This window comes from Natrix helvetica, assembly GCF_964273705.1.
Source record: "Natrix helvetica genome assembly, chromosome: 2".
NCBI classification, from domain to species: domain Eukaryota; kingdom Metazoa; phylum Chordata; class Lepidosauria; order Squamata; family Natricidae; genus Natrix; species Natrix helvetica.
This window is the reverse complement of record NC_138552.1, coordinates 98,056,629-98,080,527: the sequence shown is the minus strand read 5'-3', so window position 1 is coordinate 98,080,527 and position 23,899 is coordinate 98,056,629. Positions and strand designations below refer to the sequence as shown.

The following is a 23,899-nucleotide window of genomic DNA, read 5'->3' as shown; positions in this document are numbered from 1 at the left end:
CTTCCCCTGCCATGCTCACCAAGCCATGCCATGCCCACCAAGCCATGCCCACAGAGCCAGCAGTACAAAATTTTGAATCCCACCACTAGTTCAGCCCTGTATTAAGCAAACATTCAACAACTTTTGGGATGAAGGACAATATAGCTATCTTCTCTTTGACTAAGACAAAAAGAAAGACTGTATGAGAAGAAAAACTTTTCTCTAGAAAACAATTAACCTGTTTCCCTGAAAATAAGACCTCCCCGGATAATAAGCCCAATCGGGCTTTTAAGCACGTGTGCTAAAATAAGCCCTCCCCCAAAATATTGCAATGCAGCAGCAGCCATGAGGTGACCATGCTCGCCGCCTTCTGCACCTCAAAAATAATAAGATCTCCCCGAAAATAAAGCCAAGACCCCCGAAACCGGGGAAACATGGTATTTAGTCAGCAACTATGCAAACTTTATAAAAGCCCAAGAGGAGACTTTGCTTGCTGATTCTTGACGCAAGTTTAACCATGTTTGAAATCTGGCTCTTTACCCATCCATCCCTCTTTTTTGAAACTATCATCGTTTTTAAAGTCATTCCTAGAAAACACTACTTCATTTTTGTTATCCATAAACCCTCTCTCCTGCCCCTCTAGTCAAAAGATCAAGCCTTGCCCTTCCAGAGATGCCAAGATTAAGTACAATTTCAAATCTGACCAGAGTTCATCCATGCCATCTGGAAGGAAGGAGCCTAAGGCTGGCAGATTTATAGCGTAGTCAAAATTACGGAGTAATCTAGATGGTAAGATAAAAATGCATTTTGTGGCATGCTGTGGTTGCACAAGAACCTCAATGGCATGGGTTTGCCCCAAGAGGTTTCTGCCTGTTCTGACTATTTAGCAGTCCTCCATCTTCTGAGGATATGAACTTGTTAATTTCATCTGCATCTTGAAGGGACTTTTTCATCTACCTTTGGAATGAAGGGGAAAGAAGGGAGGACTACAGCCCTTGTTTCTTCTCCCTTTTCCTAATGGAATAAAGCTTGAGGGCCATGTTGGCGCGCAAATACAGTTGCTTGTGCTCTTTCTGATGTGCTGTCCTTGTCCAGAGAACAAAGATTCCAGCTTCCAGGGCAAAATTAGCTGAAGCTCTTTCATAACCAGGATCAAAGGTTGGATCCAGCTTGCATTGCAACCAGTGTTTGACTTGAAAATAATTATGCTCCCAAATCACTGGTTTTATCTCCAAAGAAATTGTTAGCTAAATCAAAGCTCACATTTACTAAGAGACCAAGTAGTCTTACCACCAGTCCAGTTTTGCACAAATTGCTATAAAGAAAGAGGGAGCCCTAATCCCTAAATATTTATTTCTGTGCGTTGCTGTAAATTTTCCATGGCCCTAACTTAGTTCTCATTCATAAACATGTAAGCATTTGCTGTTAATGTCACATGAGAACAAACCAAGGCTATTCAACCAGTCATTTTGATTAATTAATTATATGTCATTGATTAATTGATTTATCTGTCATTGAGGTTTTTTTTTATTCCCAGCGACTATATAGATACATTTTCTCCACAAAAATGCTGAATAGTTAAAAGATACTGATGCAGGTATGAATCTGATGAGTTGTAAGAGATTTCTGAACTCTGGGCAATCAGATTGACCTTTGCTATTTGTAAAAACTGCTTTGCTGCTTATGTTAGTCTTGGCTGTAAGCATTACCTGCTCCTACAATCATGCTTGAAAATCCTGCCCTCCACACAATCAATAGAGTCAGCACTTTCTCAAATTTCAAAGAAAAAAGGATTTGAGCAAAGATCCTGCCATATCTCAAATCAGTACAATCTTTAGAATTTACAGTCATTCAGATCCGCTTAGTTTCATCAAGGTGACTGGCTCATATGAACTCTCTTTTTTGTCAGGGATGTCTACCTGCCACTAGGAATGTTCATTCCAGGTGGACCGGAAAAGAGAAGTATTTATGAGAGCCGTCTAATACATTTACTTAAGATAGCTGTGTTTGGAAGACAAATTTGTTCACACCAGAAATGTCTGTGGCTCATGGAGATTTTTTTTAATTGAACAGGTGTTTACCCTGTTCCAGAAACCTTAAAATGAAACCACAGAGTGCTATAAAAAGTCCCAGAGACGTTTACAAGCAAGTTAGTTCTAGATTTTCATCTCCCAAACAGGCTAGTAGTTAGACAATTGCATGCATGCTACACATCAGTAGTGGATTCCGGATCCCTTTCCAACCACTACGGTTGGAACAGGCCCGGTGTTGTCTACATGGGCACGCACATGGCGCGCACATGCATTGTACCTGCCAGCGATGCCTCCACAAGCCTCCGCGATGCTCCAACTGCTCGGCGGAGCATCGCACAGGCTCTGTACGCGCCATGCGCTGAAGCACAGAAGGCTTTAAAGGACAGGTAAGGAGCTCGGGCGGGTCCTCCAGAGTACTGTACCGGAACAGTACCCGGTGTTCCAAGCAGGTTCCGGTACGCCCATACCGGGGCGTATCACCTGCAACCCACCACTGGTACACATACATGAATGCATTCTATATTCAGTTCCTCTACACTAGAGTAAGCAATCTGGTGCTGCTACATATTCTGTTGGGCTGCAGTTAGACTTTTCACTAGCAATACTGAAGTACATTGTTCACAGAGTCTAAAACATCTGGAAAATACTGTTCTCTAATTCTGCTTCAACTAATCTAATGGCCTCAACCGGGGAAGATATATATGTACAATTTGGGCATCCTCCAGACAGTCTGGGAAGACAACAGGAAATTATGGAAATTGAAGACATTGTCTTGAGCATAGTAACTTGGGTGGAGATAGTGTGGAGTTGCCTTAAAATAATTAAATTCTCCCCAAGCATTTGTCTTATTCCCTATCAATATGGGAAGACAATTTACGATAGAGGTTAAGGCATCAGGCTAGAAACCAGGAGACTGGGAGTTCTAGTCCCACTTTGGGCACAAAACCATCTGAGTGACATTAGAATCTTAGAATAACAGAGTTGGAAGGAACCTTGGAGGTATTCTAGTTAACCCCCTGCTTAGGCAGGAAACCATATATTATTTCAGATAAATCCAATCTCTTCTTAAAAACTTCTAGTGTTAGAGCATTCACAACTTCTGGAGGCAAGTTGTTCCACTGATTAATTGTTCTCACGGTCAGGAAATTTCTCCTTAGTTCTAAGTTGCTTCTCTCCTTGATTAGTTTCCACCCGTTGCTTTTTATCCTAACCTCAGCTGCTTTGTAGAATAGCTTAACTCACTCTTCTTTGTGGCAGCCCCTGAGATATTGGAACACTGAAATCATGTCTCCCCTAGTCCTTCTTTTCATTAAACTAGACATATCCAGTTCCTGCAACCGTTCTTCATATGTTTTAGCATCCAGTCCCCCAATCATCTTTGTTGCTCTTCTCTGCACTCTTTCTAGAGTCTCCACTTTTTTACACTGTGGTGACCATTTGAACCATTCCCACTCTCTCAGCCCTTTTGCAAAATCTTGCCATGAAAACTGCAGGGATTTGTCCAGCCAGTTTCGAAGAATTAGAATAATTAAAAGAAAAAGATATCTGTCAAAAAGCAGGCTCCCCCCCCCCTCCCATCGCATGTAAAGGAAAATGCAAATGAAATCAATCAAACCTTCCAATCTTTATTAAAAGCAAAGAAAAAAGGAGGCAAAAAAATTGTACAGCATGAAATACTAAACTGGTGTCAAAGTCTTGCTCTGTTTCATATTTAAAATGTATAATGTTCTGTGTTAGCCGTTATACTACACTTCCACATGAAATTCCCTAATGGGTCAGCTACAAGAAAAATAGTCAACGAAACAGAATTTCAAAAAACAAGCAAACCCCCCAAACCCATTAAGATCGAAAGGCTTACCCAAAGCTGTAGAGCAATTTTAAATCTTCAACTAGTAGTACGGACAACTGGAAGAGCTCACTGACAATGCACCAGGAAAAACTGTAGCCCTGCCAAAGGCTGCCTGTGTCACAAGTGTCAGAGGTGGATGTGAACTTTGAACCTAGAGTTCTCTGGCTGAGCTATTATCAGATAAATGAAGTGATGATCTACCCAACTGTTTTAAGAATTTCCAGAATTGAAGACATGGGCTAACCAGATTTTTTTTTAAATTATAACCTACTATATATTTTATTTTATTCAACAAATGTGGCAAACCCGATGCACTGCTTATTCCTTTCCCTTTTAATATTAAAGTGACTATGGGCCACACAGTTTGTCGATTGTAATTTTAGTGTAGTTTAGACCATGTATCATTGACAGACTGGATTTTATCACAGATTTTAGCTGTTATTTATTATTTTATACTAGAATTTGTAATTGTATATTTTTTGGGTGTTTTTATTTGTTCTGGTTTCTGTTCTATGACTGTAATAATAAACTGAATGCTAGTATATAGATTTAAAATGTATTCTGCAATCATTCATCCAACTCTAAACTTGGAAATACTGTAATTAGATTATCAGAACCTACTGCTGACTTTTAAGCTTTTTCACCTGAGTTTCCATTGATCAAATGATTAAGGCATCTTATTTATGATTAAAGCAGATTAGACACCAGGAAAGTCTAGTCCCGTCTTACGCATGAAAACCTGCTGGGTGACTTTGGGCCAGTCTCTCTCTCTCTCTCTCTCTCTCCCTCCCTCCCTCTCTCAGCCTAACCTATCTCACAAGGTTGTTGTTGCGAAGAAGAAAAGGAGGAGGGGAGGGTATGTTTGAGTTATTTATAAAAATAATAAAATCAGGATGTAAATAACATAAAAATAAATAGGTAAATGTATTAGTCAAATACTATAGGCTTAGTTTTCATGCCTTGCAATAATCCCCAAGCTTTATTTATTTATTTATTTATTTGACAATCTTTATAACCTGCCCAGATCCCAAAAGGGCAGCACACAACACAGGAAATAAAAATTACAAACACAAGGGAGGCAATTAAAAACAATTCCTGTAATCCAAAAATACCTGACGACAGACAACTACAATCAAATCAGCTACAGATTGACAGCTCGTTGAAATAAGGCAGGTTTAATTTGCTTTCAAAATGCAAAAGGAGGGGGCGGAGGGAATTGCGCATATCTCTGGTGGGGAGAAGATTGCAAAAAGTGGGGGCTACCATAGAGAAGGTCCATCCCCAGGTCATTTCGTTGACATCTTTGCCTTGTTTTTACTTCTATAGAAGCAAGATGAGCATCTGGGAATCCCAGAATGCTTGCTATCTATGTAAGGCACAAGGAATCAGAACACCGCGATGAATAGACCAAAGCAGCTTTATTGTTGGTCACCTATTTTACAAGAATCTGACAGACTGACTGCATTTCCTTGGGAACCGTGGCTTCACTACTCTGGTCTCTGTGTCATTTCTTCCCACAGGGTGACTCTGTGCTGGAACACTTCTTTATTCTCCCTTCTTCTTTAGCCAGTGATTTCAGCACAGACTGAATGGGCTCTAGGACAGTAGTACCTGATGCACTGCAATAGATGAAGACAGGGTCCATAAGAAGATTCCGCCTGTTGGTTTTGTGGGCCTGATCTTGTCAGCTGGCAGTTGAGCTCTTCCACCAAAGACAGTAGGCACACCCAGGAAGAGATGATGACAGCCATCTATGCTGAAGTATCACCATATTGTTTAGCGTTCCCACCCTGTACCTCTGCCTTTTTTGGACAATTCTGCAGAGTGACCTGACAGATAGATGCCAAAACAGAAAACAGGCTTGAGTTTGTTGGCCCAATGTTTTATTTTTTTAATATGGGACATTTTATCCCATCTTTACTCCAAGATGGAAGTCCCCTTAATCTCTCTGGGGGTGCATCCCTCATATGACCGTAACCTTTTTAGCTTGGTCACGGACACTCTGCTAAGGAGAAGTTCCCTGAGGATGGTCTCCAGCACAGGTCCAAAAGCGTAAAAGACAAAACATCTAGTCCCAGTGACCAATCCAGATTGGATCCCAGCTTGCTCATGCTTAACTTCACATTCTTTGAAACATTTGCTTCAAAGAGGGAGGATTACCTGTCGAAACCCAATAACATCATCCTCGCATTTTTACAAAAAAAAAATATCTCTCCAACATTACTAACCATACCAAAGGCACCACTTAAAAGCTTCTGCATCAACAGTGACAGATACACCAGCTGTATCATCCTGTCTTATAGATTAAAAGGGGGGGAAAAACTGACAACTAATTCAGAAACCAAAAACTAAATGAGGAAATAATTCCCGTGATCAGTAGACATTCCACCATTATCAGATGTTTTCTTTTTTCTCTCTCCTTTTTTGGAAATTTGTTTCAAGTTTAAAAGTGTTTGTGTATACGCGTGCATGATATTTTATGTAGAAGGCCAATCCATATATTTAGCAGAAACAAGTGGGCATGGCGTTCTTGCAGTGACCATTTTAGGCAAAAAGCCAAGAGTTTGCTAATGTATATGTGTCTTGAATATACGTATGTGGGTCTGTTTCATTTTTTTCTTGTGTTTGCTTCTCCCTATAAAAAAAACGTCTGCAGTTATATGTCAATATTTTTTCACCAAATATTAAGTCTAGCATTCTGAGTGACATTCACCCACCTTTTGAGGCAAAGGTGTGTTGGTCTTACCTGATACGCTCCTTCTCTTTGTCCTACCGGACAAAAACCAGACAGGGCAGTCTCGTTCACTAAGGAACTCTGCTGCCTTGGCCCCAGCTTCTTATAGTATGTTCAGATTTCCTCTGAGCAGTGATTCTGCCCCCCCGTTGCTGTTCTGGGGGGGGTCTTGCTGGGGCCCACGACCCTGCTCTGGGGTCGATAAGGAGGCTGCTGTGCCAGACTAAGCCGAGGAGTCAACCGGAGCACCTGGAAAAGCCCGGGGAGTGGCTGCGCCAGGAATCCCCAGTACAATGGAGAAAACACAAGTTTGCATGGTTCCAGTATCTTGTCTTGATCCATAATATTTGAATAATGCAAAACAAAAATGAAAGGGAAGCATGTTTTGACAAGCAAAGCATCAAATTGAAATTATTCACTGGTAGGCAGTTCTGAAGGATAGTCTGGATACTTTCATCCATGCGCAAGAATGTTCTTTTTTGGCCATGTCCCACTTGTACAGATTAAACCAAAGGAGCTGTAGACAGCAAGCTTTACATGATCAAATACAGAAATATGGTGACACAGGGAGTATATCTAGAGATAAATACATTCATTGGTATCCAGGCCAGAAATAATACACAAATTGTCACATTCTTTAGGATTTCTGATAGGTCGTCTTTTCAGCCAGCAATATCTGGAGGAACTAGGAACTGACTTTGAGATCTTCTAGATGCAAACTATCAATCCTGTTACCAAGATATGCCTGCTCTTATATGTAGTATGGGTATAATCCAGAACATGCCAAAATGCTGTGCTGTAACTTTCAAAGCAAACACCCTTAGGTGTTTGCAACATGGTAATTAAGGAAAGTAATTTGATTCTCAGATAGAAGTAGGGTTCTGTGCCTCTTGAATTTCTGACATCCAGTTAGCTAGATCTGAATCTAACCCTGATTGAAACTTCTAACATATGTTGTAATTCTGTGCCATAACAGATTTACATACCCTTTCTGAAACTGAGAAAAATGAGCAAGCCTTAAAGGGTATATGTTAGGTTTAGATATCTATCAATCTCAGCCCTACCACATCATAATTCTTCTATCACTGGCTCGTAACATGAAAAGTGAGCAAATGTGCTTAATTGGATTATGAGCTCACCACAGACTAAAGGACATTCAACTAGACAAGCAGCACTTCCACTATTATTCTCTTTTAGCCACTTACTATCATAAAACATTCAGGTGCTTTTATATATTTCATAAAATAACCAAACTTTCAAATTCCAAACATTAACCAGTGAAAATGAGAGATCAACATTTTCCTCAAAAAAGAAGCTTATATTAAAGACACACACACATACATAAACACATACACAAAATGAAGAAAAGGGACATTTCCTCTAGTTGAATCTTTTATATTATGTGGGTCTGATGTGATCTCTTCCTTCAAAATCATTATAAGGCCAGAAAATGTTATCTTTTCCACATTAATGGGTTCTACCCATTTTCCCCCCTACTTTCAAAGGAATGTTAAGTAATACACTAGGCAGAGGAAAGGTTTTGGGGCAGCATCTGATCCAACCCTGCCTTCCCCATGTAAAAATTTACTGCAACAACAAGTTCCAAGTTTAATCTGTTTCTCTACGAGAAAGGAAAAGTATAAGTCAAAGCGATGCAAATATCCTATAAAGATCTGTATATAAATATATGGTCTCTAAATTGTCACCATCTTGGGTTTAGGAAGAAATTCACTAAAAAAGGAATGGTATGTTTGAGAAAGTCACGTTGACGGTTCTTTGACAGGAAAAAGAAACCAAACAAACAAAATTTTAAAATGCTTGGACAAACTTTAAAAAAAAGATGCATGTTATCAAAAAGATTGCCATATCACAACCTTATAATAAAGGCATTTCACAGCCACAATATGCGGTAGACCAGAATCCGTCTACAGCTGTGTTCAAAATTTTGGTTAATATATTTTTCAAAATAATAATATTTACAGAAGAGGCAAATTTGGATTAGAGGCATTTCTCGTAATAGATTTTTGGCACAATATAGTACCGACACAACCTTATCTACTCGCATGCAGAGGGGCTTGTTTCTTGAGATACAAGCCTGGAACGCAAACATGCACTCTAACTTCACTATCAGTTCATGTCCTCCCTTTCGGGAATATCTGATCAAAGTTTCAACTTTACATTCTGTGCCTTTTTTTATGAGAATTGGCCTTTCGGGAATCCCTGCTAAATATTGTGCCCTCTGGCGTAAAGCTCTCCAAACGATTTCTAAAAATTCTACAACAGCTGGTCAGATTTTTCTCTCAAAAAGGAGTAAAACGATGAAGAAACATGTTTCATTTCAGAGGGTGATGTTAAACAGTCCATCAGGCACAAGATCCTAAACAACTCTGAGTTTGCTAAATATTTTTAGCATCAGTAGCAACATTCTATATAGCAGCATTTTGGGGTGGAAAAGTTCCCTCAAAAATTTGGATATTATACTATAAAAGGACAGACACAGCAGACACCTTGAAAGCTAACCTGACACATGAAAAGATGGGGGCAATTGGATGGGAGTGTGGCTCTGTTCTTAATGGCTAATTTTGAGTTTTGTGCCATAAAATAGAGGTGTACTCTAGGGCACTAAAGAAAGAGATTAAAATAGGTCCTGTAACTTGGAGGATTATCCTAGACCCCAGAGGTTAGGTCACAGGTTACATTCTCTTATTACCTTCCATATTGAGTTAATAGATAGTTATTTGCCTCAGGGGAAATTAAACACTGCACTGCACACAATATGCTCTAGGGATATATTGAGGTTAAAGGGCAGCAACTACATTAAGAATCCTACAGGATTGGAATCAATCAGCTTGTTCCTCTTTAAGTCTTAAATATGCAAACTGTTCCTTCACGCACTGAGACGTATGTCCTGTTTGGCAATACTGATCAAATGTATAAACAGATCAAGAAAAGGCTTGTAAGCGATCACATTGGACTTCTATATGGAAATACTGCAATATCACACTGCATGGCTCATTGATGTACTATGTATCTACACAAAGGTCTAGGCTTCAGCCCAAAAATCATATAACTCCAAGTTATTTGGAGGCCCTTCTCAGCAGCCTCCTAACTTGCCCTCAGCAAAGGAGAACTTTTATTGTTTATTTATTTATTAGATTTTTTTATCCTGCCTTTATTACTGTATAAGTAACTCAAGGTAACGAACATATCGAATAGTCCTTCCTCCTCCTATGTTCCCACAACAACCCTGTGAGGCAGGGATGGTTTACCTTCCCTACCGGCTCTCAAATGTTACCTACGAAAGTGAGCATTCCAACTTGATGGGCAGATTATAGTTTACCATAGATGCATAACTTTCCCAATTAATCCTCTGAAACTTTTATTTGATTTGTTTCAGGGCTTATTTATCAATTCAGACTGTTCTAGGTATGAAAATTCTCTGACTTCATGGAAAGCATTAAATGTGATTTTATTATTATTTTTATTTCTACTGCACTGCTCTGTTTGCTAGAAGAGAAAGCCAGAGCTTGCTCTAAAGAGAACTCTGAACCTTCTGGTCAGCAGATGCTGACTAAAGTTTGTTTTTCCACAAGAATGTTCCTGAAAACTAGCTCAAATCCATCACATCTAGAAAAGGAGTCTCTCCACATATACACAACCATGTTATCTTTAAAATCACATTAACTCTCTATCACAGTCAACAATGTGAAGGAAAAAACAAAACTGTGTCCCTCACTCAATTAATTTAAGAATGGTTTCCAAGCAGTTATCTGGAATAAAAGAACTACTGGGCTAATAAATAAGATGTTTCTAAGAGCTCTCTCTCTTTCTTTCTCTTTCCACGTTACACAGACTCATGTGCTTTCATCAAATGAGCAATGCAGAAAAATGCAAAAGTAGCAAACTTTTTCCCTTTGCCGGTCAGACAATGACAAAAGAGAAAAAAAAGATGAAGTAACATCAAAGTTTCTTGTATCTAGAAGACAACTTCTTTGTCCCTTGAAAGTCATCCAAAGATTATTTTAAAACAATTATCTGCATCAGCACAATTCTAAAGATGGCTATATAGGGCAGGGAATGGCGAACCTTTTTGGCACCGAGTGTAATGCTCATGCATGCGCACATGCGCCAAAATCCTGAAGACCAGCTGGCCGATGTACATGCAAGTGCTAGCCATCTGGTCTTCCAGTTGGTCTTCGTGCATGCTGGAGCACCGGAAACCAAAGACCAGGTGGCCAGTGCGCCCATGCACAACAGAAACCAGAAGAGCAGCTGGTGACAGCATGCGTGCCCACCGAAAGGGCTCTACGTGCCAACTCTGGCACGCAGGCCATAGGTTCACCACCACGGATATAGGTTATTCAGTACATCTCACATGATGACTTTATTCCTTCAGTAAATCGTACTAAATAAAAAGATGCCATCACATTTCTAAACGCAACTTGTATCTTCTTGATTTTCTAGGAAAGATTCTGCAGACAAAATATTCCTGTATGATTGATTGCCAAGGTACAAAGTATATGATTTGTACAGTCAACAGAAGCCCTTTTAAGACGGAAACTCAGGCTGCAAAACTTCAGCATCTGGTCATGCAAAGCATGAAAGAGCAAAGGAATGCAAGAATTTATTGTGTTTCCAGAGAACCTTTGGAGATGCACACATGGAGGACTTCAGCAGCTGCCGCAAATACATTTTCCTTCAAAAGTGACCGAAATTCTAAAGCAGGATACTTTTAACAAAACCTAAAATAGCTCCAAAAGGGATGCAGTGGCTCAGTGGCTAAGATGCTGAGCTTGCCGATGAGAAAGGTTGGCAGTTGAGTGGTTCAAGTCCCTAGCACCAGTAACAGAGTGAGCTCCCGTTACTTGTCCCAGCTTCTGCCAACCTAGCACTTCGAAAGCATGTAAAAATGCAAGTAGAAAAAATAGGGACCACTTTTAGTGGGAAGGTAACAGTGTTCTGGGTGCCTTCGGTGTTTAGTCATGCCAGCCACATGACCATTTATGTTCTGAAGACAAAGCAAATTCCCGTTGGATTATGGGTTCCAAATGATGAATAGATACTACTAAATCCCATATGGATGCATATTAATAAATTAATCAACCCTTAAAACATGCACCTTGGAATATTTTAAATAATTCCAAACAGGATGATTTCTACTTGCAACAGAGAGAACATACTCAGGGTGAGGAAAAGTTGTAAACCAATTTTCGGCCTTAAAAGATGAAATCCTGGATTGCAGTAAGTTTTTAAAAATGATATTTTTTAATTCCATGTATTTATTACAAACATAAAGGAGGCAGGGCAGTGGCTCAGTAGTTAAGATGCTGGGCTTGTTGGCTGGAAGGCCGGTAGCCCATGTTTGAGACCCAAGCGCCACATGATGGAGTGAACTCCCATCCTCATCCCCACTCCTGCCAATCTAGCAGTTCGAAAGCATGCAAATGTGAGTAGATAAACAGGTACCACTTTGGTGGGAAGGCAACAGCACTCCATTATGTCATGTTGGTGACATGACTGCGCAAATGGCCTTGAAACAGAGATGAGCACCGCTCCCTAGAGTCAGCAACGAGTAGCTGAGTAAGATCTGCAGGGACTCCTTTACCATTTACTTTTTAGAGCAAACATAAAATATGTCTCATAAAAGCTAGAATACTCCATTTGTCCTGGAAAGAAATGAAGGTTTACTATGTGTATTGCCATCCAGAATAGCAATAGCACTTATATGTTACGGTGAAAGACCGAAATCTGGTGAATGTCGACATTCACCGGTGAAAGACCGAATATTTCATTACATTGTTTTACATTTGGACCTTCACCGGTGAATGTCGACATTCACACAGTCGCTTGGTGTATGTCCGAAAATACCCTTATCCTCTCAACACCCTTACCCTAATACCTCGGCTCCTCGCTTCCTTTTAAGCGTCTTCTATTCGCGGAGTTTTTTTTAAAAAAACCTGCGATCCTTAAGAAGACGCTTAAAAGGAAGCGAGGAGTCGAGGTATTAGGGTAAGGGGATTAGGGTAAGGGTGTCGAGAGGATTACCCTTATCCTCTCGACACCCTTACTCTAATCCCCTTACCCTAATACCTCGGCTCCTCGCTTCCTTTTAAGCGTCTTCTATTCGCGGAGTTTTTTTTTTTTTAAACTTGCGATCCTTAAGAAGACGCTTAAAAGGAAGCGAGGAGCCGAGGTATTAGGGTAAGGGTGTCGAGAGGATAAGGGTATTTTCGGACATACACCAAGCGACTGTGTTGTAATGAAATATTCGGTCTTTCACCGGTGAATGTCGACATTCACCAGATTTCGGTCTTTCACCGTAACATATATACCGCTTCACAGTGCTTTACAACCCTCTCTAAGTGGTTTACAGAGTCAGCATATTGCCCCCAACAATCTAGGTCCTCATTTTACCCACCTCGGAAGGATGGAAGGCTGAGTCAACCTTGAGCCTAGTGAGATTCGATCTGCCAAACTGCTGGCAGCCGGTGATCACCAGAAGTAGCCTACAGTACTGCACTCTAAGCACTGTGCCGCTCTGACTCATAATACGTGCAAATGGACAGTCAGAGAAGGTTAAGATTATGGTTAATAGAAGACTCCAATGAAGAACAGTTTACAAAAATTCACTGAAAGTGTTTCAGTTGTTGTCAAATCATACGTGAAATCATTTGAAAAGAGGGAAATACAAGTTCGTAAGAACTCCAGCATGTAATTTTACTTGAATATATGACTAAGATCTGATTTCACTTGTAGAAACCAGCACTACATAGAATTTTTCAGCAAAACAAGGCAAGGGCTTGTCAACCCATAATGAGCCATGGGGAGTATTTGTTTTGCCTTAGTTTGTAATTGAAAGCCTAGTTTATAAACCATGATTTCTAGCTTGTACCACAATTTATGATTACTTTTTACAGTATTTTTATACTGCCAATTCAACATGTACCACTGACAGGTCAATAAAACATATATTTGTGAAACCATAAGTAATACACACAGATAACATTAAACCACACTCTCATTATGTCAGATTCATTATATTATATGAATCATACCAATTCTAACTTCCAATAGAGCTCCAACAAAACTGATTTAGGATGAGGTATGAATCTTTGGTACAATCTTTATGATTCATAGTTCAAGAGACAAATTTCCATTAGCACCACTTCTTTTACTAAAACTATTAGAGGCCATTTCCAAAGTTTACAGAAAAGCCTTCAGCTAATGACTAGCTTTCTATCTTGTCTACCTTCCTTGGTGTGAAGAAAGGCATGATGTCATATTCTACTCTAAGCATCCTGAAGTAACACAGATGAGATGAATTATGGAGAACTAATCCTGAAAGTGATGTGAAATTTGTATATGTATTATCTTGTGCGCCCATTATATAATTACATTTTTGCTACAACAATCTATGCCAATTCCAGTGTACTTAGCTCTAACTATACGATGTCTACAGGCACTTAAAAGCCTCAAGGAGAATTCACTAGTGATTATATGTGCATTATTTCAAGAATGGCTCCAAAAACATTGTACAGGTAGTCCTCAACTTACAAGAGTTTATTTAGTGACTGTTAAGTTCCATCACTATTGTAATTGTTATTGTACTACTTGCATTGTAGAGAATTCTGGAGCTATCCTTGAAGAAAGCACATAGCAATTGTTGAAAAAACGTGGATGCAGTGTAGGAAAATAGGAAGGCATGAGAAAGAAACTCAAGATTTCCCCACCTTGACTCTCTTTAGTTTAGTATAAAAGAGAGGGAAAGAGAAATTATTTCAGGCTTTCAGGATCGTGTTACTATAATCTATACTAATAAAGTATAGTTGTAGTATTGATGTCCATGGTCTACCTTGAAGGGCTGACAAACAAAAAAACTTGAAATTATCAAAATGGAAATGAAACATATCAAATTGGCTATTTTAGGAATAGATAAATTCAGATGAGCTGAAATGGTCCTGTTTAAATCCGATGATTATATAATCCATCCATACATCCATACATAAATTACATTCAGGTAGGAATTTGTATGAAAGGTTGTTTAACAAGAACATTGTTAAGCATGTGCTTGGCGAAGAGCGTTATGTCCTTTGTCAGCCCTTGATTCAAGGAACACAAGTGCAATCTCCTTTATTAGAATGTCACTGGGATCATATGAACTGCGTAACAAGAAACAAAATATGAAAAAGTATAATCTAGTCATCCAGAAAGCTTCCTAGTGTAGATTTGGAGGCTAGAGCATGATTTTTTTGATATCAAACAAAAGATGAAGAGAGCAAGGACATCTGACCTCAAAGACATACAGTCAAAATATAAATTTGATGTAAGAAACAGATTCAATCTACTTAACTTACATGAAAGAGAAACCAAGGAGCTACAAGGGGAGTTAAGAAATTTCAAAAAGAAAAGATCCAAAGAGTTTGTTGTGAAAGCCACCAAGATACCCTTAGGAAGATAAAGACAAAGAATGAAAGACTTGGAAGACAGAAGGATATTGAATGACTGAGTGATAACTTTCAACACTAAACAAGAAATATCAAGGAATGATATTTCATCCAAAAAGGTCAATATAGAGGGGGAAATAACAACAAAAAGAATGAAAATTAAAATCAGACAAATAACAAGAAAATTCACAGTTAAGGAACTACTATATATGCATCTTCAACTCAGGCTGGACTCCTACAGCTTGCCCAGATTAGTCCCTGCAGTTTTCTTGGCAGGATTTTGTGATTTGCCATTGTCATTTTATTAGGGCTGAAAGAGAACGACTGGCCAAAGTCACCCAGCTGGTTTCATAGCTAATTTAGGATTAGAGTTCAGGGTTCCAATATCTCGGGGGCTGCCACAAAGAAGAGGGAGTCAAGCTATTCTCCAAAGCACCTGAGGGTAGGACAAGAAACAATTGGTGGAAACTAATCAAGGAGAGAAGCAACTTAGAACTAAGGAGAAATTTCCTGACAGTTAGAACAATTATTCAGAGGAACAATTTGCCTCCAGAAGTTGTGAATGCCCCAACACTGGAAGTCTTTAAAAAGATGTTGGATAGCCATTTGACTGGAACGGTATAGGGGTTCCTGCTTAAGCAGGGGGTTGGACTAGAAGACCTTCAAAGTCCCTCCCAACTCTGTTGTTCTGCTCTGTTCTAGTCTTCCCTGTCCTACTCCAGAATGATAACTATCAAACCAAACTTATTTTAAAGTAGGACTATTCAGATTTAATTATGGGAAAAAAATCTAATGAGGTTAAGGGAAAATGAATAGACTGTACACAAATCAAAATGAGAGCAATCTTTTCTGAGAAAGAATATATTCAGGAACAGATTGCAATAGAAACTATAAGAAACAGCTTTTTGTAAGAAAGTACCTCTGCAGTTGAATGGATTGTTTTAAGTTGCAAATGGAAACATACATATTCTTTTATAGAAGAAAGAAGAGTGCAAATGACCAAACAATGTAATTAAGTCTTCATGCAAGGAACATTTTCCCTAAGATCTTTGATAAAACAATATATCCACGCAGGGACAGAAAAACACCAAATGAACAATGGTTACAAAAAAGGAAGAACATATCAGATGTCATAAGATAATGGAAATAGCAAAATATGACAAAAGAGGTGTAATTTATCGGCTAAAGCTATGCTTTTGATGGTGTATATCATCCCATATATCTGTACCTGTGGTGGGTTCTGGATCCCGTTGCAATCGGTACGGTTGCAACGGGGCCTAGCATCCTTCACATGAATACGTGCAGCGTGCGCATGCATGCGTCTTACTGTCCAGCGATGCCTCCACGAGCCTCCGCAACGTTCCAGCTGCTCGGCAGATCATCGCGCAGGCAGTGTAAGTGCCGTGCACGGAAGCGCCAAAGATTTTAAAGACAGGTAAGGAGCGCGGGTGGATGGGTGGGCCCTCCGGAGCACCATAGCAGAACGGTACCCACTGCTCTGGGCAGACACCAGTACACCCGTACTGGGGCGTACCGCCTGCAACCACCACTGATCTGTACATTCAGTTCCACATGTGATGTATATATTAAGGTTAAAAGGAAAACCACATCTATTTCAAGAAGCCTTCATAACGAGCAAGAAGTAATAGTGAGTTTGGAAAAATGGAGCGGTTCAAAATAGGTAAAGGAGTGTGATAAGGATAGATAGCAACTCCATCTGTCACATTTATACCACGACTATATTAAAAGCACTGACATCTAGAACCAAAATCAATCACTAGGGACAGAAACACTAACAACTTGATGTAGGTGAGTATTTTGTTAGCCCAAAGTCAAGAAGTTTTAGAAGAACTCACGTGGAAAGTAGAAGTGGAAAACCAGGATTCAGCTTAAATAGGAAAAAGGGGGGAAAATGATCGATAGAAGATGGAAAATGATTTTTGCATTCTTGGGATGAAGGATAAACATATAATGCACCATAGAGATTAATTCTATGGAGGAAGGGAATGGCAAACTTAGACAAGATCAGGAAGGATAGTTTAATGACTGCAGAGATCAAAATAGTTAACATAGTGGTACTGGTATTGAAAGCTGGGCACTGAGAAAGAGCTAGTGAAAGAAGATTAATGGATTTGGAAATGGTTATTAAGAGCAGTCAATCCTGGGTCAAATAAAGACCATTCCCTTGAAGTGATCATCATCAACAAGGAGAAACTTACATTCTTTTGTCTTAGGGTGGAAGCAGTTGCTTAAAAAGCAACCAGACTTGGCAAGGTTGTAAAAAGGAGAAAAAGGAGAATACATCAAATAAGGAGGGTGAATGATATCAAAAGATGCAGTGCTTTCCTTGAGAGTGCTGAAGATATTACTAGAGCCAGGCTGAGTTGGTGATTGCCCATGCCATCACTAGAAGCAGAGTCCAAATCAAGGACTTCAAAGTAATATTCTTAATTAATAGGAGGCATCAAAGTGACATTTTAACCCCCCCCCCCAAAAAAAGAGCTCTCTGTTAATCACATCTGTTAAAGTTATCTTATATACATGACACCAAGCTCTGACAATTTACAGTTCAAGCATGCACAAAAGATGAAAAGTAATACAATGAAAGTAACGCTTTCATTTCATTCTGCAAAGCTATTCTCTTTGGTCTTGCTTAGTATTGACTCAGAATGGGAAGGAAACACGGAGATTCATAATACAGCCCGGAGGTGAACAACAAAGCTAATGATAATAATAGCAATAAAATAAACAGCCTATGATTACCCCCATCACCCCATTATAGTGCTTCTCTCAGTGCATAAGTTTTTCATGGACTTGTTTCTTACAAAGTTAGCTTCCCCCTCAGATTAAGGGGTGCAAATCCCAAGCTGATGGCTTTTATTAAGCTGTCACACATATTACAAGGTTACTCTCGGTCATTCCTTGCTGACTTGGAGTTGCTCTGAGTTTTTCTCCTTGCCTCAGTAGCTCCAACTTGAGGCATCTTCCTAGAGAGCAGCCCCAGAAACCAAACCACAAGCCCCTCTTTGAGAAGGTTTTGACTCTCCCAAGCTTCAGCCCAGGTTGGGTTTGCAAAGATGCTATCAGATTCCTTCTCTGACCTGGGCAGGCATCCTTAACATGGAGAAGGGTTCAATGCCCAGAATGGCTACTGGATCCGGCTGCAAATGAAGAGATTTGTAATCCAGCAATGTAGGGGAGGAATTGAGAGTCTTACTAATTCAACCAGGGGTTTGTAGAAAATAAGCTATGATCCTTGCAATTCTTCAGTAAGACATGCATGGTTAAAGAGAAAGGCAACATATGGCCATTGTTTGACAAGAGAGAGAAGAGAGAGAGAGAGAGAGAGAGACAGAGAGAGAGAGAAAAAGACAGAGAGAAGAAAGAAAGAGACAGAGAAGAGAGTGAGAGAAAAGAGAAGAGAAAGAGACAGAGAAGTGAGAGGAAAGAGAGAGAGAGAGAGAAAGAGACAGAAAACAAAGACAGTGAGAAGAGAGAGAGAGGAGAGTGAAAGAGAGACAGAGAAAACAAAGACAGCGAGAAGAAAGAGACAGAAAGAAAGAAAGAAAGAAAGAAAGAAAGAAAGAAAGAAAGAAAGAAAGAAAGAAAGAAAGACAGACAGACAGACAGACAGACAGACAGACAGACAGACTGACCTCGGCGCCTGCTTTTGTCTACTTAAAAACAACCAGACCCCTTCCCAAACGCGCCAGTCCAGCTCCTCTTCGCCCTTCGCCGTTCCTGCCCTCCTGTCTTCGGAGCTCTTTTATCGTTTGGAGCGACCGTTCCCTGCCCACAGCAAACCATCTACAATGCCGGGCTTTGGATAAACGTGCTACCAGGAAACACCCTGTTCCAGGGACGGCGAGAGTTCCAAAGGGACAGAAAACGCGCTCTGAACACTCTCAGAAACTCTGCTTGGCTCGCCTTCCTAATTCCTTTACAAAAAAAAAGCTCCGGGAAGCCAGAAAGCCAAGTGGGAGCTGAAGGCGCTTCGAGATCGGTGCAGAATTGCGCGGGGTCGGAGCCAGAGACATATCCCCCCCCCCTTCTTTCAGAAGCAGGACCAGCCGATCCCTGGGGCTTGGCTGCAATGGCATCAGTCCCTTCCAAGGATGCCCTTCTTTCGCGATCTTCCCCCTCCCCCCAAAATCCCTCCCTTTCGCCCCCTTTTACCTGCTCGCCAATTTTGATCGAGGCTCTCTTGTCTTTTAGATCCACCGGACGGACGGACGAATCGTCGACAGCTAAATTGGTGGGGGGAGGAATGTGGTGGTGGTGGTAGTGGTGGTGGTGGGTAGTGCCCCCACACACACCAGCCACCTCAACTCTTGCGCGCTCCCCCAACCGTGACTCAAGAAAAGCAGGCGACGGCGAGCCCGATGCGCCTTATATAGAACCCCCGCCGGCGCTGTACAGCGAGGTTATTATCGGTCAAACTCGGCTTCCCGTTGCCGCTCCAGCTGCTGCTGCTGCAGCTGGTCTGTTTATGTATTTCAATCAGTCACTGTGAGCACGTGGCGAGGGAGCCCGCCTCTTAAAAGGGCGATGTCACTGGCCTTACTGGACAGCCTGGCTCCTCTATTGAGGGGGGAGGAGGCGGCTCTTCGGTGGCTCCCAGCGGTTCCCCCACCCCCGCCCAGCTTCTTGGATGAGAAGTGAAAACATTTTCAAAGAAGGAACAAGAATTTGCAGTTGCCTCCTGGAAAAAAAAAAAGCACCTTTGGGACAACCATGACCTGGATGGCTGAGAATCTCTACAGGCTTTTAGCTATACAATTTGGGATGAACAGCCTTCGAATAGTGTGGGAGTATGAAGGGATTTCCAGAGGAAAAAATTGCAAACTACAGGAACCAGGAGCACTACTCAAGTGACCCTGAGGACACAGGAAAACTTCCAAGTGCTTCAACGGCCTTCCAAAAAGGATGCAAAGGACGAGCTGTCTGCAAGGAATATAAATCCTTGCATTCCCTACTATCCAGTCAGAGCTTCTCGGATGGGAAGCAAAACGTCTTCAAAAGAAAAAAACAAGAAAGTCCAGTTGCCTCCTGAAGTGCACCTTTGGGACGCCCCACCCACCCCACCCAGTTTTCCCTTCCTTCGGAGCCGAACCAACAGCCGAGCAGCTGCACAGCTTCTCTGCAAAATGTGTTACCTACCGATTACAAGTCCCATCACGTATCTGTCCCCGGACCCTGCTTGCTGGCAAAGGGGGGGGGGGGGGGCGAGAGGAGGACTGGCTGTGCAATGAACAGCAATGTTGCTGCTCGCGTTTTACCACTGTGCACGATCACCAATGCTCCTTTTTCTAAAGGCAGGGTTTTTTTTTCTTTCTGCTTTTTTCTCATCGGAGGGATCCGTTCACGCACACACACACATACAGAGACACGGTGCACCACTTTGAGTGTGGGCCACACACCACTCGTTCCTCTGAAACCATCAGAAAGATGTGAGAATGTGAAGTTGGCTCAAAATGGACACCACTACATGTTTGGAAAATTCTGAAAAATTGGGAAAAGAACCAAGGAAAAAGAATGGAGAGGTTCCAACTTTTGCTGGTTTGTGTCCCTACGCGCCAGTAATCAAAATGTTTTTCTTTGTTTTAGTCAAATATGCGCGCACATATGCCCCTTGATCCAGTTGGAGAGATCTCAGATGGCAAGACATTTCCATACAGCATCACTGCTGTTTCTATTCATACTTGACTATAGCAGTTTGCAAGTAATCTGCAAAGGTCTTTGTTGCTGCTGGTCTCAAATGCAGGGAGTGTGTTGAGATCACCAGGAGCCAACGCCTGCTCCAACTGACTAATCATTCAACCATTGTCCTATTTCCTGAGCTGTCATGGTTCCTAAACAACAAGAATCCCTTCTCTCCTGCTTCACACACAAACACCCACATACAAGGACACGGAGTCGTTGCTTGAGGGATGATATGCCATCAAGACGTTGTTGACTCTTAGCAACTACACCGATAGATTTTCTCTGTCACCTTAAGTTGGTCTTGCAAATCTTGGACTGGTGCACCCATTGCCCCTGCAATGGGTCCATCCAACTCCTGAATGTCTTCTTCTCTTTTCTTCCATCTTTCTCAGCATTAGCACCTTCTCCAAAAAGCTTGGTCTTCACATAAAGCATCCACAGTAGATGAGCTTGGTTATTTGTGCACATCCACAATTGTGCCCCCCACCCCCAATCAATGTTACTATGACAGGAAGTTATGCAAAACAAATCGTGATTCATAAGAGGAAAAAAGGAGCCACCCATAGTCTATCTTGCCAACTTCACTCTGCTGCATATACAAGTGTCTGGAATTGGACTGATAACCACACTGGCATTTTTGCACATTTTCTAACCACACTGCTGTATTGGGGCAAAGTGGGAGATAAGCAAACAGGCTGAAGAAATTCTACTTTAAAATGATCCAAGCTGTTCATCCATGCCAGTGGCAAAATTCAATTTTTTTTAATTACTGGTTCTGTGGGTATCACAGGGAAGGATACTGCAAAATCTCCATTCCCTCACCACTCTGAGGCCAGCCAGAGGTGGTATTTGCCGGTTCTCCGAAGTACTCAAAATTCCCACTACCGGTTCTCCAGAACCTGTCAGAACCTGCTGAATTTCACCCCTGATCCATACTGTTTCAAATGTTTGCAGATTGTTGAATATTTTCTTGTTCTTGGTAACTTAGGGAAAACAATTTATTTCTGCATTTTCTTCTTCACATGAAGTTTTTTTTAAAAATGACTTCAAATAGTTCTGATTTCTGGCATCTTCTTGGACAAGTTCCTGGAGGATTATTGTTGTTGGTTGTTTTTTTTTGCAAGATCTCAGAAATGGTTTGCCATTGCCTGCTTCCTAGGGCTGAGAGAAAGGGACTGGTCCCAAGGTTACTCAGCTGGCTTTGTGCCCATGGTAAGACTAGAATTAATGGCCTCTCAGTTTCTAGCCTGAGGTCTGAAACACTATACTAAACTGTTTCTATATATTTAAAATACTGATTGTATATTAATTCTAGCATAGCCACTTCTCAATTTAATATATAGGAAAGCCATTCATACACAGTCTTCTATTAAAAAAGCATTTTAAGGGCTGATTTGATGAAAGTTGAAGGAAATTTCAGTAAGAGGTTTTAATAATATTGCCCCTCAAAATGAGCAGGCACTCAAATCTAGACATGATCATCTCCACTATTGTGAAAAGTGTTGCGCTTCCATTTAAGTTACAGTAAATATTTCTAAGTGACAGTTGGTTGGTGTGGTGTTCAAGTCACGCAATTATTAGAAACTAGGAGACTATGAATTCTACTTGTGCCTTAAGCACAAAGCAGTTACTTTCTCTCAGCCCTAGGCAACAGGTAGTGACAAAGCACCTCTGGAAAAACTTGCCGAGGACACTGCAGGGTCTTGTCCAGGTAGACACCAGGAGTCAAGACAGACTCAAAGGGGCAAAATAAAAAAATAAAATAAAGATAATGTTCTGTTTAAAATTAGTAATTATAAATTTTTAAATATTTTAAATAATGCATTGTTACATCATCTTCGTCATCTTCAAATTAATGTAGGCAATCCTGAATTCAAAGCAGAGAGAGAGAGTCTCAGCTAGATAATTTAAATAAAAAGTTTACTATTGCTCAGGCACTCACTAAACAAGTAGCCCTAGGTTAGGGCCAAATAATTATTACTGTAGTTTTACAATCTACCCAGATTCTGCTTCTCCTTTTGGATTTTATGGTGGAGAAATGATGTCTAACCTTTTTCTCCTTATGTGTCAAAATCGTGCATGTGTGTGTGATAGCGCGTTTGCATGTGCCCACATCCATAATGCAATGCACCCTGCCCCCTGCACATGCACACACAACCCCCTGCTCTCCTCTTACCCCCCTCCCCCTGCCGTGCATGTGTGCGACCCCCCCCCATACCCCGTTTTGGGCCTAGCAGGCCTCCCTGATTAATCTACTCCAGTGATGGCTAATCTTTTTGTTGTCACGTGCTGAAAGAGTGCCCACACTCCCCCCGCCCCTGTACATGCATGCTTGACCCCCTGTGCTCTCCCCGCCCCCATACAGACCATGTAACCCCCCCTGTGCCCCATTTTGGGCCTAGTAGCCTCCTGGGACAAAAAACAGGCCACAGGTGGAGGGTGACACAGTCCCCTGTGCCCTGTTTTGGGCCTACTTGGTCTCTCTGCAGCCTCCTGGGACCAAAAATGGGCCATGAGGGGCACACGTGATCCCATGCCCTTCCCCCCTTCCCCATGCATGCACACACGAACCCCCGCCCTGGGCATGTGAGCGCGTCTTCGGCATGCTCCCCGCCACCCATGCATGTGTGGCAGAGACCCCAAAATCAACTGCCAGCGGGAGGCGCATGTACATGCAGGGCGGAGCTGAGCTGGGTGATGGCTCGTGTGCCTGCAGAGAGGGCTCTGCATGCCACCTGTGGCGCACATGCCACAGGTTCGCCATCACGGGACTAGTTCGTTTAAGAAATATTCACCTCTGAGACAGACTACCCAGAGCTTGCTCCTGGACTTTCAGAAGTTTGTAAAAACCTACCTGTTCCAGAAGATCTTTTCTTTAAAAAGTCATTTTAGCTCACATTTACGGTATTATTTTTATAAATAACTCAAAGCAGAGAACATAACTAATACTCTTTCCTCCTCCTATTTTCACAACAACCCTGTGAGGTGGGTTGGGTCTGAGAGAGAGAGAGAGAGACTGGCCCAAAGTTCTACCCAGCTAGGTATTTTGCCTAAGGCAGGACTAGAACTCATAACTTCCTGGTCTCCAGCCTGGTGCCTTAACTGTTATACCCAACTAGCTGTAGAGACAAGAATACTGCCAAGAATATTTAATTGC

At 41.3% G+C, this 23,899-nt stretch overlaps 1 protein-coding gene across 3 annotated transcripts in view; it reads right to left on the bottom strand.

Moving 5' to 3' along the window:
• The window catches only part of ABCA1 (ATP binding cassette subfamily A member 1), a 120,841-nt gene extending 101,364 nt beyond the window's left edge, over positions 1 to 19,477 (bottom strand). The window contains exon 1 of one of the 3 annotated variants that reach the window (XM_081940163.1): positions 19,216 to 19,477. The gene's annotated coding sequence lies outside the window, so the exon portion shown is untranslated. Of the gene's footprint in view, positions 1 to 3,870; positions 4,074 to 18,695; positions 18,714 to 19,215 lie in introns of those variants that run through there. The other 2 variants (XM_081940166.1, XM_081940164.1) reach the window with 2 other exon arrangements.
• Between the last annotated feature and the right edge of the window lie 4,422 nt (positions 19,478 to 23,899).